The sequence below is a fragment of the Phaethon lepturus genome, unplaced genomic scaffold, assembly GCF_000687285.1.
Source record: "Phaethon lepturus isolate BGI_N335 unplaced genomic scaffold, ASM68728v1 scaffold11364, whole genome shotgun sequence".
Classification (NCBI taxonomy): Eukaryota; Metazoa; Chordata; class Aves; order Phaethontiformes; family Phaethontidae; genus Phaethon; species Phaethon lepturus.
In genome coordinates, this window is record NW_010535527.1 from 96,513 (window position 1) to 106,097 (window position 9,585).

Below are 9,585 nucleotides of genomic sequence, written 5' to 3' on the forward strand. Positions count from 1 at the left end.
GCTGTTTATATTTGTGTTTAAAAATAAAGCCAGAGAAAATGGGTAACTCCTCCACTGAGAATTGAGAGTATCTTAATATATTTCTTAAAATTTGTATGCAACAGTTTCGACATTTTACCTAGATGAAAGCAAACACAGTGAGGATATCCTATCATGAACCCATGTAAGGGTTTTTTTTCCCCATAGGCTCTTGCCTTGAGGAAGGAAAAGTAACATCTGTTCTTTTGGCTCCAGTTAAGGGTTTAAGTCCTCCCAGTCTTGAGGAGTGCTTCATAAACAAAGTCTGAGATCGCTGGATGTTCCCACAAAACTGTTTGTGTAATCAGGCTGAGATGGTTGCAAAAGAAGCAGCACTGAGGCTGCCATGCGGTAGTAAGAAAACCTGCAGCAGCATGCAGTCAATCGCTTCAGAGATTTGCCTTTTAGGTAATGAGGGGTCTGAGGACATTCATGACTGCAAATCAGCCCTAGATTAATTTTTTTTCTAAAAGCAGTTTCCAAATTTCAGACACGCTGACAAATACACAAGAATTGTCACCCTCCAGTCAGCAGTTAGCTGGGTAAGCAGAGGGAATACAGACTGGTTGGCATTTGTATCTCATCCATCTTCTGAGTCTTCCAGGACCATCTTCGTTACTCTGACGAAGATGAGTGACAGCAAAGATGCATAAGCCCCTCTCCCCTGCCCTGTGCCTCTCCTCTCCCCTGTCTCCCCGTGACAGACAACACGGTGGTTAATCGTACACAGGGGCAAGAGGCCACTGTCCCATCCATCCCCTCCCCATCTCCTGGCACATGCCTGCAGACCTGCCCCAGCCTGTGGCTCGGCGCTGCATCTGCTGACCCTTTCTGGAGTGGGCCAGTGGGTTTTAAAGTGGCGGAGGCAGCTTCAACAAATTTACATGTTTCCTTCGAATATTGGACACAGAAAGTTACAGAAATGTTTCCTGGATTACCAATTCTGAAAACGGGGCTTGAAACAAAATTAAGTTAATGCTTGTTGTGCCAGAACAGTTGCATTTTCCCATCTTCTCTGGGCTCAAGCAGAGGATGTGACTACTTTTTCAGTGTGGTTTAGGAAGACAGCAGGGTAGTGCAGAAGAAACAAATGGTCTCTGGAGCTTTGGAGGCTTTGCCTTCACTCAGGAGGCAGCCTGAGTCCCATCCACAAGCAACTTGGGAGAAAAATACTCAAAACTCTCTTTAGCAAAGTTTCCTGGGTTTCAGTGAATGATCATTTAATGTCTTTAGGTTCCTGACAGCACCACTGTTTCTTTCTGTGCAGTTAAGCACTTCAGATCTCAGTGCATCTGGCAGAGAGTTTCTGAAGAGTCCAGGGTCAATGGCTCAGGACCAGCCACCCCAGGCCTTGGGACACTATTTCTGTTCCCTGCAATTTTAGATGTTGTGAGCATGTTTACAGGAACAAAACCGCATTTGACCACAGAGGCACTATCCACAAGATGGTACCAAATTTCCCTGCTTTGTTTTATGACCACAAGGAGTTGTCCCATGAAATGACTGTAAAACCAGCAGGCACCCACCTCCCAGGTAGGTTCAATTGCCACCACCCTCTTCTTCCATTTTCAGCTGCCTTATCCTGCCACGCTGTCATTGTCATCAGACACCTCTCTCACGTCACAGTCCGCAATGTGCCCTTTCTTTTAATGCTATTTCTATCACTAATTGTAATTTTATAATTTTGTAATCTGTATTTTAATAGCTGAGGATTCTTTGGAAACTCAGGGTTAGGAGGACTGTTAATGACAGGGTAGAGAAAACCCTGCTTCCATCTATGCTTTCATTTCCCATTGACTCCAATGGGGCCAGGATGCCACCTTTGATGTCTGAGAATTAAGGTCCTACCAGACATTTTAAGATCTGGGTTGCTGATCCTAAGTGCAGTAGATACATTGGTCTACAAAAGAGATGCTGTTTGGCCTGAAAATTCATGAAAGGCGGTCACACTTGGAAATTTCTTCCTCATAAAAAGAATATGATTTTTTCTTCTAGCCCTAGCCAGATGAGTCTCATGATTTCTAATCAATCTGGTACACAGTCTGTTTAACCAGTTGTTTCGGGATGGCTCATTCTGTGTGTGCACAGCTGCTCTGGAGCCATCACAGTGCTGTTTTTCTTTCCTCAACTACCAAGCAGAAGCCACAGTCAGGGTTTCCCAAATGACAGTGTCTGGAGAGCCTGCGTGAAGTTTCTCATATGTGAAATTAAAGCCAGTGGTGTTTTTCTCATCAGGAAGCTATCTGGTGTGCATCATGAATGTCAGGTAGGTGCAACCCTGATCAGTTATCAGGAGACAGGATTGAGACTGGAAATTAAAAATCTATCTTTCTTTGCTTCAAGGCTGGCGAGGACAAAACCTTAAAGGATGAAGAGAGTAATCAATCCTGGGAATGTGCTGTGTGGAGTTTGGAGAAGTGAGAGTAATTACGCTCTCTAATCTCTCCCTGAAGCCCTTAGCAGCGTGTGGCCAGATATTAAATGAGTAATTCAGGAAGGGAGAATATAAAGTAACCATATACACAAATACTAGGTTTAGTGAGTTTTCTTCTTTTAAAGTTTCTTATTTCTCAGCATGTGGAGCCAGCTACATACCTTCCAACCAGCATCACCTAAGGCCTTGTTTTGTCTTATGCTGAAATCCCCAAAAGGGATTTTCAGTACCAGTTTTCGCCTTCGGTGCCTGCCTGTAAGGCTCGCAACTGCAGCTGCCACTGCTGCTGTCCTGCAGAGCTGGTGGACCCTCATTTGAGCCTGCTGGGGTGGACTGCAGTGGGTGAAGCTGGGGCTCACAGGGGGTCCTGAGTGCCGGCGCTGCCGGTACTGGAGCCTCGGTGTTTGCATCGGCTCCCAGCTGGCGATGGCGAGGCCACGAGCCTGGGTGCACCGAGCACACCACACAGCGCCTGAGAAATGGGACGGACGTCTTCACTTGTATTTCTAATCCAGACAGAGAGCCCAAATATGCCTTTTACAGACTGAGTTACATTCCCAGCAGCACTGACCTCAGTGTTTACATTTTTTAACAAAATTCTAAATCTCTTTCATTGTCTCCTGAGAGGCAGAAAAAAGCATCTGTGATTATTGCACACATATTTTAAAAGACGACCGCTACCATTCACACAGACCAGGGGCTTTCCCATGCATGCTGCTACAAGCATTTTCCCCCCAGCCCACACATATTTTGGGGCAGCAGAGAAGGAAGAACCCTGTCTTTCCTTGAGCACATTTCACAGTTCCTCTTGCTGTTGTGTTTTCCTGCTCCTCTGAAAAGGGAACATGTTTTCCTTTTCACATAGCTTACCCTTCAGTAGTCAAAAAGTCTCACTAGCTCTGATCCTCCCATGTTTCCATTTCTTCGTCTGTGGAATTACCCATGTCTGAAACACAAGGGAAACTCTTGGGGTGTTCTATGGCATAGGTATGATACAAAAAACAACTCATAATCACGATAAATAATACGATGATATGATGTTATCCATCAAGATATGAAAGATAAACGTTTAAATACTAATAAGATAAAATGAATTATTCAAAAGAAAGCACAGCTGGCTTGGGGAAAGCTGAGAGATCTCTGATGAACCCTCACTATCTACTAACTAGCTCCAGTTAAACCCGTGAATTTCTCAGTGAAAATTGTTCATCAGGAAAGACAAATTTTTCAACGCCAAAACATTATACAAAAAAAGAGAAAATTGAGACTAATTTTTTTATTTAAAAAAAAAATCTAAAAATGTTAGAAGTTTTTACCTGAAAAAACTGTACTTGCAAAAAACTCCTATATCTAGGCTAGTAGTAATAGTGAAAATATTAAAAATTAAGAAGAGAGGCATTGGAAGATAAAAGCTTTCTAACAATCCAAAAGAAAAGAATAGTTTCATTTTTATTTGGGCATTGTATTTTTTTTCCCACACTTCATTCCAATTTCAGCTAAGACAAATTTTGGAAAGGGAGACAAATTCAGTGGAGTATTATTAACCGCTTTTTTTTTAAACCAGAAATTATTAAATTGAGTTAATGATTCTCCTGCTGTTCTAATTTTAAATATTTCCTTTACATCACTGAAAAGAATTCAAAACTTGCATTTACTAAATCCAGTATGTGAAAGGTCCTTTGGGCTGGTAATAAGACTTTCGAAGTTGCAGAAATCAGCCTGTGCAAAGACATACACTGGGTCCATTAATGTGGAGTGTACCTTCAAAAGGGAAGGCTGACTTACTGGAAAGTAATTCCTTCCCTTGCTCAGATGAGGCTTTGATCTTTTTTAATCCAATCATGAACCTTATAAAGCCATTTGTTGTAATTACAATCCTTGAATAGTACACTGACTTTTCATATTTTAAAGACATAGCCCTAAAAATAACTTAATTTTTGGAACTAGACTTAGCATTTGCAGTGCTGTGGCACTATCAATGTGTTTTGTCACTTCTTAGTTCAAAAAGTTTTCAAGATCAAGGTGGCTTCACTGACTATGATAAGAAAAGGGCTGTTTATTTTTCCTCTCCATAACTATTGCTGTGTACTACTCCATAACTTTCTTCTCTATCAACCAAAACCAACATGATCATTGTTTCCTGTCTTCAAAGATAGCCTACACTAGCAATTTAGGATAAGCATTAAGTGAAGGTTTTGAGAGCAGCTATTTTAGAAGAAAAAGAATGCATGGAAAAAAACACTTTAAAAGCTCAAAGGCAACAGGATTCTTTTCTAATTTGGGAAGTTATTAGATATGTCCTCGCTATTGTTCGTGGTAGAAGCTCTGCTTGTTCAAAGAGCTCTCAGATGAGCTTAAGGGACATCAGGAGGGATGCCACTCTAGTGCTGCCAGCTTCACTGCAAGGGAAGTCTCCTTTGCCAGCGAAGTTCTGGTCATGGCGGAGTCAAGCTCTTCCAAAGCTCCTTCTCCCAACTTATTTACCACACAGCCCAGCTGTGACCTGGGTTGTAAAGACCGAGGTCAAGGCAGTGTCAGCCAGTATAGCCGTTATACCCACTAATTGTATATATTTTCCACCATACCCTGCAATACCCTCTTCCAAGTGAACATCCCTACCATTGGGTCATCTTCCTCCCTCCAGTCGAGCATGCTCCACCTTCCAGCATTCCTACTGAATTTCCAATTCTCCCTGCTATATTGATGGTTGAAATGAAAATGGACAATGGGCTAGTACAGAAAGACAAGACTTTGTTTGAAATTCTGATTAATTTCACTCTTTGGAGTGTGGCTTAGTTTTTGGAAACTGAAAAAACATTATTTCAAAAGCCCAGATCACTTGTAAAATGGTATCAATTTAAATATTCATTAACAACTTGCAAGCTATGCAGATCCTGTTTGAACAGATATGATGACTAAATGAGGTTTCAAGTACTTTCAGTAAAACTCTGTAGGGTTTCAAAAAGGCTGTAAATAACATTAATTGTAAATACTTTACAGTAATGGCAATGAAGAAGTAATAAATTTAGTGTTGAACAAAAAAGTACATTTCTGGAAGGATCCATACAGCCAATTTTTGTAGTGGCAAGCATTTATACAGCTGATGAAATGAAGTAGTTATATACAGGGAAAATGAGGAGATACTGTTTCATGCCTCATGTAACCCTGAGTTTGCTAATGCAAAGCCAAGAGATATTTTGGCAAAAGCCTGTGTATTTGTGTAGAAGAAGTTTTCTATCAAATTCTCAAGGACTTTTTGCCTAGAGCTGATAATAGTTGCATTTACGGCTATTACTGTCAAGACAGCTGCTTTCAAATCAAATTCATTTGAACACGAGGAAAAGGAACTGAGCTGAGTCCAGATGAAAGACAGGCTGTTTTCAGCAACAAGGTACAGCCGGTATCTGCGTTGTAGACTGATATTCTGACAGGATAGGAAGTCTGCATGGACCTAATAGAGAGAAATGAATGCTGAATGGAGATTTATTTCTCTCAGGCGCTTCCAATAGGAAAAGCTTCACATCACTTGCCACACATTGTACGTGTCGGAGCTATTGGTGACCTCCAGCTGTAGTTAGTCAGGGAGGGCCAAATACCTTATGCTGCTGCTGGATCTCTGCCATCGCACACAGCCCATCTTTTCTCACCCACTCCCCAGGAAACCTACTAAACGTCCTCAGCTTGATTTTTCTTTTCCTCTTTATAGCACTCTTTGCTGAGGGCTAGACAACCCCGTTAAATATTTGACATAAGTACAACCGGGAGAAAACAACTACTCTATTTCCAAAAGCAATAAAAGGACACATGCAGGGATGCGAGGATAGGGAAGAAAGGGGGGACATTTAAACCACCAGACTCAGAGAACTGCTCCATCCAAGCCCCAAACACTCTTTGTACCAGGCTTCTCCAACACCCTGGACACTTGCAGAATAAGCAGAGGGAACAGCTCAATGATTTTTGTTGTGGCCCCGAAGCAGAGTTCCTGCCTGAAGGGGCTGGGGCAGGATACGTCCTCTCCACGCTGCATCCAGTCTTGCCAGCTGCCTGGCCCAGGCCTCAGGCTACCACCCCTCTGCCGGAGGCCCCCGCCAGAAATCACACTGCTGCTTCTGGAAAGGGTTTAACAAGACAGACATAGGCCACCCTAATCAAAAAGCCACCTGAGTGTGACCCTGTGATCAGAAAAAGAGGATGTGAAAGAGAAAAAGAGGATGTGAAAGAGAAAAAGAGCACAAGCAAAACCTCAGTGTCAGGTTTTTCTCCTGCATCAGAAACAGGGGACAACAGAAATAAGGCATCTAAAGTACTTTCCAGTGGCATAGGTAGCTTAAAAAACCTTCCTGAAAAAGGAGAATCATGACACCTATTGTCCCTGTGGTCCAAAAACTTACGGTGTTGTTGAAAAGCTTCCTTTTACTTGGTCTCTTTGAGTGCCCTGCTGTTCCGTAGTGATGCCCATGTCATTAAGAAAAGATTCAAACACATCTGGAACAGTCTCTTTTTCTCCAGACTAACTAGATTTATTTGCTGTCTTGTAAAACAGCCTGTGATAATGAGACTTGAACCGCAGCTTTATCAGAATGACAATTTATGACTTTTCCAGATGTGTTTTGATATCCTCATATGAACTCTACCTAAGCCTTGGTGTTACAGGATTAAGCCATTTCTTTTATAAGAAATTATCTGCTTGCCTTCAGCTTAGTCTATATGCTGACTCTGTTGCCAAGAGTCAAGCTAGGCACAGCTGAGTAACGCCTCTATAGAAGTAGTAATTATAATTTGCATCATTAAGTATTTGTTACAACTGTGTCTGAGTCTCACCTAAGAGTTCAGTCATAAACCGCAGCCAAAATATCCCCTGTATTTGCAGTGAAACATCCCTGGTCCCCAACAGTTTTTCTGTTACCAGCGTGGAAACAATTACTATTGAATTAACTGGCATCGATAGTGTGGAATAAAGGCTGACCTGATTGTTCAGCGTGGAAAGCCAAAATTTCATTTCCTATGTTTATTTTCACCAGGCTTTTTCCTTTTCCTTTATATGAACGAAATAACAATCAACAATTCAGCGACATTTTATAGTCCTCTGCTTTCATTCTACCTCCAGTGTTAGACAGCTCTGAAGGCTGTGATTTTATACAAATAGTCATCTTAAAGCAAACAAAATTGTGAATTGAAAGCACATGTAAGATTCAGAAAAAAAGTTGCCTTGGAAAAAAGCAGTAGACTAAACTGATTCTATGTAAAATTAAAACAGCCGTCCCCCATGACTACAGCAAAAAGAAAATGCCATGCTTGAAAAACAAGTTACAGAAAGATGGAAAAACATGTCACCAATATATATTATCCCTAAACACTGATAATTCAGATGGAGACAGCAGCCTGCCTGTATGAGTCAGAAATGTCTTACCTGAATACATCTAAAATAGGGAAAAAAACACTTAAATACAAATAACAGGGAACTTAAGAGATGGAGCAAACTCATCTGATCACATGCAAACTTTGGGGATATTTAAACCAGTTACAAATCTCTGGACTGAGTCCAGCTTCATAGTTAAGTCATAAGTCTTCATGGGACCAGAGAAGAAAATTAAGACATTCTGAAATTTTGTGACAGAAAATAAAGCAAAAATGTAACCGATTCGAAGGAAAGTTCAAAAACCTAAATCTAAACCGGCATCCAGACAAGAAAATTATTATAGGTTAGCAGATAACCAGTAATGATTGGGATTATAGAAATGCCATTTTTTAATGGATCTGCAGGCACAATCCTTTACCCTGCAAAACCCCTGCAACTGAAAAACATTTCTGGTTTACACACTTCAAGCATAAAAATAGTTTTAGTTTGAACAACCTCAGTGAAGGTTCTTGCACCATCTTTGCACAGAAGAAAGCATCAAGCATCCCAGTGACGCTTCCTACCATATACGACAGAGGAATAGCCCAAACCTCAGAGAAAAAAACAAAAGACTCCCTTTTGGAATGTTTTCGTATCAAATTGTTGCACTCTGACAAGAAAGAGAGACCTAGTTACCTTTTTCAAAGTTGCATACCCAGATTAGCACAGAGACGACTGTCAGTAGCTGCGCCAGTCTAGATTTCCGTGGTTGTGTGCAGTGCATAGAAACAACCATCGCTGTGGCGATGGGTCCCGACGATGGTGCGTGAGACAGTGCTGTCCCTCAGTGCACATGAGTGTAAACAGGCACCGCTGACACAAGAGAATGACAGCCCTGGCACAGGGCAGGTTAAAGTGATACCACAAGGCTATGACAGGGAGTTGATTTAACGTGGTTGGATTTCCTATGTGCAGGTTCTCAGGTTTTACTTAGAGTTCATTCTACACATTGTTTCATCATTACCATCGGTTCAAATTGCTGCAAAATACTCTTATGTGTCGGTGCAGCCAGGCAAATTAGCGAATATTGGATTGGCAGCAAACATTTCATTATTACCATCACCTGTAGTAAACTGCAGTCATCCTACATACCAGAAAAGAAGACATGTAATAAAAATTAGGTAGGATGCATCAAATATACTGCAGAAATATTACTCCCAAATACTGATGAGTTTCTTGTGTGGGTTTGTGTTTGCTATCCAAAGATTTAATGAAATATGACAGCACCTTCCTAATGAGGGATCAGCAAACTCACAGCATTTATCTAAACGGCAGTGATATTTTTATATTTTTGAACTTTATCTTTAGTATCTTCAGTATTTTGGTAGGGTAAACCTATGCATCAGAAATGCAGAGGGAGGGGGGAAAAAAATGGCTTTGCTCATCTACTTCTGTGCAAAATACCATAGCCCAGGCATTAACAAGCAGTAGAAACACGACTAGTGTTCTTTGGCTTTGAGAAGGTGTTTGCTGCCACATGAATCTCACATTTGGCTGCTGAGAGATTGCAGAAAAATTTGTATCCCAAGTACCCGGCCTTCAGGAAACATAAGGGGAGGTGTTTCCCATGCCAGCATAGCTGCATCATCTTTTTTTTCTTGCTGTCTGCACATTACTCCGAGCCTGTAGCCTTGAGGGGAAAGCAGGGAGCAGCAATGTAAGACAGAGCACTAGCCTTCATGATGAAATCCTGCAGAAAACCCGCAATGGAAAAATCACTTCCTACCTCTCCTAC